The sequence below is a fragment of the Manis javanica genome, chromosome 1, assembly GCF_040802235.1.
Source record: "Manis javanica isolate MJ-LG chromosome 1, MJ_LKY, whole genome shotgun sequence".
NCBI classification, from domain to species: domain Eukaryota; kingdom Metazoa; phylum Chordata; class Mammalia; order Pholidota; family Manidae; genus Manis; species Manis javanica.
Window position 1 is genome coordinate 62,279,992 of NC_133156.1, and position 8,617 is coordinate 62,288,608.

Below are 8,617 nucleotides of genomic sequence, written 5' to 3' on the forward strand. Positions count from 1 at the left end.
TGAGAAGTTGCTTGATAGGATTTCAATCCTTTTGAATTTACTGAGGCTCTTTTTGTGGCCTAGTATGTGGTCTATTCTGGAAAATGTTCCATGTGCACTTGAGAAGAATGTGTATCATGCTACTTTGGGATGTAGAGTTGCGTAGATGTCTGTTAGGTCCATCTGTTCTGGTGTGTTGTTCAGTGCCTCTGTCCTTACTTACTTTCTGTCTGGTTGATCTGTCCTTTGGAGTGAGTGTTGTGTTGAAGTCTCCTAAAATGAATGCTTGCATTTTGTTTCCCACTTTAATTCTGTCAGTATTTGTTTCACCTATGTAGGTGCTCCTGTGTTGGGTGCATAGATATTTATAATGGTTATATCCTCTTGTTGGATTGACCCCTTTATCACAATACAATGTCCTTCTTTGTCTCTTGTTACTTTCTTTGTTTTGAAGTCTATTTTGTCTGATACAAGTACTGCAACACCTGCTTTTTTCTCCCTATTATTTGCATGAAATATCTTTTTCCATCCCTTCACTTTTAGTCTGTGTATGTCTGTTGGTTTGAGGTGAGTCTGTTGTAGGCAGCATATGATGGGTCTTACTTTTTGATCCATTCTATTACTCTGCATCTTTAGATTGGTATACATTCAGTCCATACCATTTAGGGTGATTATCCATAGATATGTACTTATTGCCATTGCAGGCTTTGGATTTGTGGTTACCAAAGATTCTAGGGTAGCTTCTTTACTGTGTAACCATCTAACTTAGCTCACTTATTAAGCTATTATAAACACAGTCTGATGATTCTTTATTTCTCTCCATTCGTTTTCTTCCTCCTCCACTCTTTGTATGTTACGTGTTTTATTCTGTACTCTTTATGTTTCCCTTGACTGACTTTGTGGATAGATTATTTAATTTTACATTTATTTAGTATTTGATTGGTCTACTCTCTTTGCTGTCATTTTATTTTCTCTGATGACATCTAATTAGCTATCTCAAGCAATCCCTTTAAAATCTACTGTACAGATGGGTTGTGGGAGGTAAATTCCCCCAACTTTTGCTTATCTTGGAATTGTTTAATCCCTCCTTCCAATTTAAATAATAATCTTCCTGAATGCAATATTCCTGGTTCAAGGCCCTTCTGTTTCATTGCATTGAAAATATCAAGCCATTCCCTTCTGGCCTGTAAGGTTTCTGCTGAGAAGTCTGATGATAGCCTGATGGGTTTTCCTTTGTAGGTGTTCTTTTTTCTCTCTGGCTGCTTTGAATACTCTGTCCTTGTCTTTGATCTTTGCCATTTTAATTATTATATGTCTTGGTGTTGTCCTCCTTGGGTCCCTTGTGTTGGGAGATATGTGGAGTTTCATGGTCTGAGAGACTATTTCCTTCCACAGATTGGGGAATTTTTCCACAATTATTTCTTCAAAGACACTTTCAATCTCTTTTTCTCTCTCTTCTTCTGGTACTCCTATAATGCAGATATTGTTCCGTTTCGATTGGTCACACAGTTCTCTTAATATTCTTTCATTCCTAAATCCTTTTATCTCTCTCTGCCTCAGCTTCTCTTTATTCCTGCTTTCTGATTTCTATTCCATTAACAATCTGTTCTACCTGATTCAGTATGCTCTTAAATCCTTCCATTGTTTGTTTCATTTCTGTCATCTCCCTCTGGAATTCATCCCTTAGCTCTTGCATATTTCTCTGTAGCTCCATCAGCATGCTTATGACTTTTATTTTGAATTATTTTTCAGGAAGATTGGTGATTTCAGTCTCACCAGGCCCCTCTTTCTGTTGTTTGAGGAATTTTGGACTGAACAAGGTTCTTCTGCATTTCCATGGTGATAGAAGTGATTGCTGGTGAGTGGCACATGTGTCAGCTGGGAGAACAAAGTCCCTTCCTGCTTGCTGGTCACCCTATCTCTGATACCTGTGCCATTCAACTGCACACAGCCTCTGGGTTAGTTTCCTGAGCTGCTGTGGGTGGGGCAGCCCTTGGGATGGCCTAGGTCACTGATGGGGTCACTGGCCCACAGCACATGTGCACCACCGGAACAGAGCCCCTTCATTCCTCCTGGATTCTGGGCTTGTCTCCTTTGTCTGTGCCAGTTAACCATGCACAGGGGGCAGCCTCTTGTTCTGGGACAGTTAGCTGTATGCAGGGAGAAGCTTCTGGGTGGTTGCTGTGGGCAGGGCTGCTCCCTGGCTATTCCATAGCAATGGCGGGTTAGCTGGTTTGCTTGCAGTGGCAGTAGGGGGGGATGAATGGCAGGCTGATTATTGCTGTGAGGGGCTTTGGAGCTGTGTTGCCACCCATGGAGTTAGGGTGCCTGAAGTTCCTTAAAGTTCCCATCCTGCTGGGCTGAGTGTGCCATGATGATTTTGTCCATCTGTTAAACCCTTTTCCCTTTAGGACTTTTAAAGGACCCACTTTTCTTTTGTCCCAGGGCAGCCAGCTGTGGAAACCTGTTCACAGTTTTAGTCTCAGATTTTGCTTTTCTGTTCCGCTAATATCCAGTACACCAACCATGCAATGAGTGTCTGTGCTCCCACTGCAGATTACACAGCTGCTTATTTAGCAGTCCTAGGCTTCCACTCCCTCCCCACTCTGATTCTTTTCTTCCCATTGGTGTGCTGGGGTGGGGGGAATGTTCATGTCCCTCTGGGTCATGGCATTCTAGCTTACTCTTTCCTGTGAGATGTTGAGTTCTTGCAGATGTAGATGTAGCCTGGCTGGTGTATTGTATCTTCCGGTCACTCTTTTAGGAATAGATTTATTTGCTGTATTTTCAAAATATATATGGGTTTGGGAGGAGATTTACACCACCCTACTCACACCGCCATCTTTACAATCTTCACTGTAGTAATTTTTAGAGGCAAGATATACCAATGAATACTAAAATTAGTGGGTAAAAATTTTATAATAAATATAATCTGTGTAGTTTCAAAGTATCTGGTTTAAGATACTTCTATTAACTACAGAGGAAAAGATAAAAACTTTACAGAGGAGAAATTCAGCAGACACCATCTTAATCAAGTAATTAAGGTTAACATCTACAGTAATAAGATACAGTGACATTATAAATCTCTTGATAAAAAGAAAGACACACTACTATTTTAATTCTTGACAAATAAGGCATAACCTCATTTCAAGCATGAGGAAACATAAGACAAATCCAGATTGAGGGAAAAACTACAAAATAACTGATCAGTAGTCTTCAAAAGTATCAAGGTAACAAAAGACCAAAATAGAACTAAATGCATTGTGAGATACTGGATGTTATCCTGGGACAGGAAAAGAACATCAGTTTAATTAACGATACAATTCCAAAATTAATTTTCTGTTCTTATTAATTTTACTATGGTTATATAGGATGTTAACATTGGAGGAAACATGTTGAGGGATAAATGAAAACTATTTGTATATTAAAAAAATTAATCGACTTATTTTTTACAAGTTTTTGACCTACAGAAAAATTGAGCAAGTAGTGCAGAGAGTTCCCATATATTCACCACCTTCCTACCAGTTTCCCCTATTAACTTGCATTAGTGTGGTACATTTGCTATAATTAAAGAATGAATACTAATCTATTACTATTAACTGAATATTTAACATTAACTTTTGCTTTTTGTGTTGTACAGTCTGTAGGTTTTGACAAATACACAATGTAATGCGTCTGCCATTACAGTATTGTACAGATGAGTTTCACTGCTCTAAAAAATCATCCCTACCTTTCTTCCCTACTCCCAAACCCCTGGCAACCACTGATTTCTTTGTAGCATCTCCACCATTTTGCCTTTTTCTAGAATGTCATAAATTGTAATCATAGTATGTAGCCTTTTCAGACTGGCTTCTTTCACTTAGTAATAAACATTTAAGTTTCCCTCATGTCTTTTTGTGACTTAGTAGCTCATTTTTTAAAATCACTGAATCATACACCTTTGTATGGATGTACCACAGTTTGTTTATCCATTCATTTATTGAAGGACATCTCCCTTGCTTCCAATTTTTGGCAATTATGAATAAAACCACTATAAACATTTGTGCACAGGCTTTTGTGTGGATATAAATTTTTAACTCAGTTAGATAAATACCAAGGAGCATGATTGCTTGATTGTATGGTAAGACTAATTTAGTTTTGTAATAAAACAGCCAAACTGTCTTCCAAAGTTGCTATATCACTTTGTATTTCCACCACAGTGAATTAGAGAGTCCCTGTTGCTTCACATCCTTAGCAGCATTTGGTGTTGCCATTGTTTTGGATTTTAGCCATTCTAATAGGTATGTATTGATATCTCACTGTTTCATTTTGCAGTCTCTAATGACATATGATGTTCAGCATCTTTTCATATTCTTATTTTCCAACTATATATTTTTTGGTGAGATGTCTGTGTCTCTCAGATCTTTTGTCCCCTTTTAAGTTGGGTTATTTTCTTATTGAATTTTAAGAGTTCTTTGCATATTTTGGATGTAAATACATGTTCAACAAATACTGCCTCCCCCCCAGCCCTCAGATCTATGGCTTGTCTTTTACCTTATATTTTGAAGGTGAATATTTTAATAAAGAGCAGAGATCAGCAGAATTATCAAATGCTGTCTTTGATGGCTACACTATATACATAGATATATGTCACTATAAATGTTACAATTTTATTTTAAGTGGGGTTAGATCTTTCTACAGAGCCATTATGAACAGAGCCTTTTTGTTGTCCTTGAAAAGAACTAATATCGTTTCAGGATCTAATTCAAGAAAATGCTTCATCCAGAGTTATATAAGAGAGATTTTTCTATATTCCTTCCCTTAGGTCTATAAAAGGATGGGAATGATACCAGTACTGTGGATTTTTCAGTAACAATGATGGCAAACTTTGTAACTGAGAATAGATCTTTTGTATTATCCAAAGCCTGGTCATGTCAAGTTTATCTTTTCCCCAAGATTGAGACCATAGATCTTCCTTTTCTGCCTGGCTTGGAATTACTTCAGCTGGCAAAAAAATGTCATTTGCTCACTGGTTGCAGCATATCATAGGTCTTTTTAGAGAAATAAATGTACTTGGGCCTTATGTTTCCACTGTTTGATGTTGGAGTCTTGTGACTAAACCAGTAATTAAAGAAGTTGTTATGTCAAACACATATTTTTCCTGGGCACTGTGTGTTGGAGCAAGGCACAGAAGGTTTTCCTCTGTCAACAGCTTGGATCTGATGAGTAACAGTTTACAACAGCCAAAAACAGCCTTGGTTCAGAATACTTCAAACTTCTGTATAAAAGTAGTTTCAATCAGATTCCAGTAGAATGTGACTTAGGGGTAGATTCTCTAAGTAGTATTAAAAGTCCAGATTTGTCTTGAGAACCATTCCTCAAGGTAGACCTCTAATTGGTCCCTAGTCTCAGGGTTGGATTTTAGGCTGGTAATTAGAAGAGTTCTAGACTCATTCTCTAGAGATGAGAATCTGATTATCAAAAGGGTCCCTTCTACATTGTAAGATTACCATCTTTGCAAGCTGCTTTCTCTGGTAAATACCATTGGTATCTTTGGATATTTATATGTATGAAGAAATGTGCTAGGTAGTGGAGTGGGATGGAATGATGAGATTATTTCTAATCTTGGGAAGGCTGATTGCAAGGTAAGAAAAGTAACAGATGTATAATTAGCCAGCCAGATGTCCTACTACTAAGTACGTGCTAGGAATCTGACTTTCACCAATTTATGGGCATTTTTAAGCTTTTATCTTCTCTTATTTAAATGAGATAATAATATATCATATTTTAATTAGATTAATATGAGTATTATATTTTCATATCTTCTTTTTATTTTTTATATTTGTTATTTATATTATAATTAAAATTATATTTTATTATGTAATAATCATATGATATATAAAATAAAAATGAGAATAATAACCCTCATGGAGTCTCAGCAAGGATTCAAGGAAATAATGCTTGTAAAGTTTGTAAGTAATAAATAATATTTGTAAGGCATTTAATACAGTGACACACAGCTGAAGGAGAGCAGAATATGCCACCCATAATATGCCTGTAACTCCTGGGGAAAAATATCTTCCCAGCCCAGGGCAAGCTACCTCTGATGCCAAAATCAGTCAAAGGGAGAAATAAAGTGGGAGAGACCCATTTATTGCTTATAAGCAGTTGTCACTTCTGTTCACCTGTGTGTCTCACAACCTGGATGCAAAAAAAGTCCCCACCCAACCTCTCTGGTCCAGATATGGACTTGCTCCCCCTTGTAATCACCTATTGATATGGAGATGGACTACTTCTTTCCACCCCTTAGAAACAGTTATTGATATGGAGATGACTAAGGCCAGGCAACAGATTCTGGAAATGTTGCAATTTTACCCACAATGCCCCTTTGACATATTGATTGTTTTGAATTAAAGTTACATTAAGAAACAGCCAGTGCAAAAGCACTTGGATCCTCCTTTGTCCTGCTAAAAGCAGGAAATAAATCTCTTACGTTAAAGGTACCCTCTCTGTACCAGGAAGTTAGAGGCATTCTTAACACCAGAGATATGGAATTTAAGGCTAGGAGGCTGTATGAACAGACCTTATTACTTTTTCACGAATTTCAAGCTCAAACCCTTTGGTCTTTTCAATTCTTTACAAGTTATTTTTTCCTTGGCTAAAAGGCATAAAAGCTACCTGTTTCGGTCACTTCTTTGCATCTCATATTTTTATGGGCTACTGTATACACATAATTCAATTTTTTCTCCAGTTAGTATGCCTTATCTTGACATTATTAGACCAGCCAAAGAACCTAGAAGGAAAGATGGGAAATATTTTCCTTCCCTACGGATCCAACACTCAATAAAATTTAGCCATTAGTAATATGGAGATTAGAGCCTTGTTGAAAGAATAATAATTGTAGTTGTTAAATAAGAAATCCATGATACCTTCCAGAAGATATGCTAAAGGTGATTATTTCTCTAAGACTTTAAAGAAGGAAAGGTAGATGTGCATAGGAAATGGAGAGCTTGAGAAAGCCTGGCTGAAAGCGCCTTATGCATGTGGTGGGGTCTTATTCATAGCTCCTCTCCTGCTATGTCAGGGTGCTTCGCTTATAAAATGTGCTCATTGAACACTGATCATTTGAGTTCTCCTTTGAGTTAGGAATCCCAGAGATCATTAGGGTTTGTACAATGAGAGGATATAATCTCAGTGGAGCATAAATGGAACAAAGATGCAAAGGCAGGAACAAGAATGGCCTGAGTGCTGAGTGACCTTGATTACACTAGACCCCTCTCACACGGGCTGGCAGCGGGCAGCCAAAGGAAGCCCAGGAAGACATGGCAAGCCTTTGGGAAGGCTTAAGTACCTAGATGGAGAGTAGAAACTTAATTTTAGTAGCTTTGGGTGGTTAAAAAGCAATTGAACAAGGAAGCAATGTTCATAAAATTTTAGCTAAGAAGAATCTGTGATAGTCATGCAGAATGATTAAAAGGTAAAGCTATAGGGAAAAATTATCACTCACATCTAAGACAATGAGAATTTCAATTTCAATGGTAGAAAGCAGACTGGAAAAGGGAAAACTTTCAATATTGCAGGTTATTTACAGATACTGTTTCATTTAATCTTCAGTGAAGTAAGCCTTACCCTCATTTCACAGGTAAAGAAACCAAGGCTAAGAGAGATTACTAGTATGCATGGAACCAGAATTTAAAGCCAGGTTTTCCAAGTGTCAAGGCATGATTGGGATCATGCCCACATTATTGAGAAAAGAGAGCCAGTTTGCAAAAGATAATGAATTTAGCTTTCAAAATATTGAATCTGAGGCAAGAGTAGGGAACAAAAGTGCTGAAATGTGTGAAATAATTTCAAGGACAAATTAGAGCTGAAGGTAAACATTCAGAAGCCAGTTGAAACAATGTCCTAAGCATAAAAAAGTAAAATCTTAGAGTCAGGAACATTCTAAGGGCAGGATTAAAAGTTGAAATTATAACGAAAATAGAAATTAGAATTAAAAAAGTAACAAATGATATAAGTAATGTGCAAATAGATTTTTTTTTGAAAGTAGGATCTATCAAGTGCCACTGAACTCAGAGTTTCAGGTGTTTATTTGTGTATATACATGTAGATAAGAAGGAGGGAGTCAGTGGTGAATGAATAACAACAGGCAGTGTGATATCAGAGCAAAAGACTAGCCCGGAGAATGGGAAGATCTGGGTTGCAGCCCCAGCTGTTTTTCTGTGACCTCAGTAAAATCATCAAACTTCCCTAGGACTTAGTTTACAAATTCGGGAAGTGAGGGATTTAGTAGAGATAATTCCCAAATGTCACTCTTAGTGTTGACATTGTAAGCTAAAAGGGAATAAGTTTTCAAAACAAGATAAGGTTGGGTGCACAATTTTATGATTCGTGTATTCAATCAACATCTATGATGTCTGTGTAATTTATTACATCTATGTCTCTGTATGTGTAGTGGGAGTGGGGAGAAAACTTGATGTCTACTGTCAAGTTAGAGAACTGAAGAGATGCTCATGGTTAATTACAAAGTAGAAATTTCCATCTGTCACAGAAAGTATTAAGAAGCTATGAAAGCTCAAAGAAAGAGAAGTTGCTTCCAACCTTGAGAAGGGAGGCAATGGTGAGGACTTGAAGGGATCTACCAATGAGCTCTCAGAAG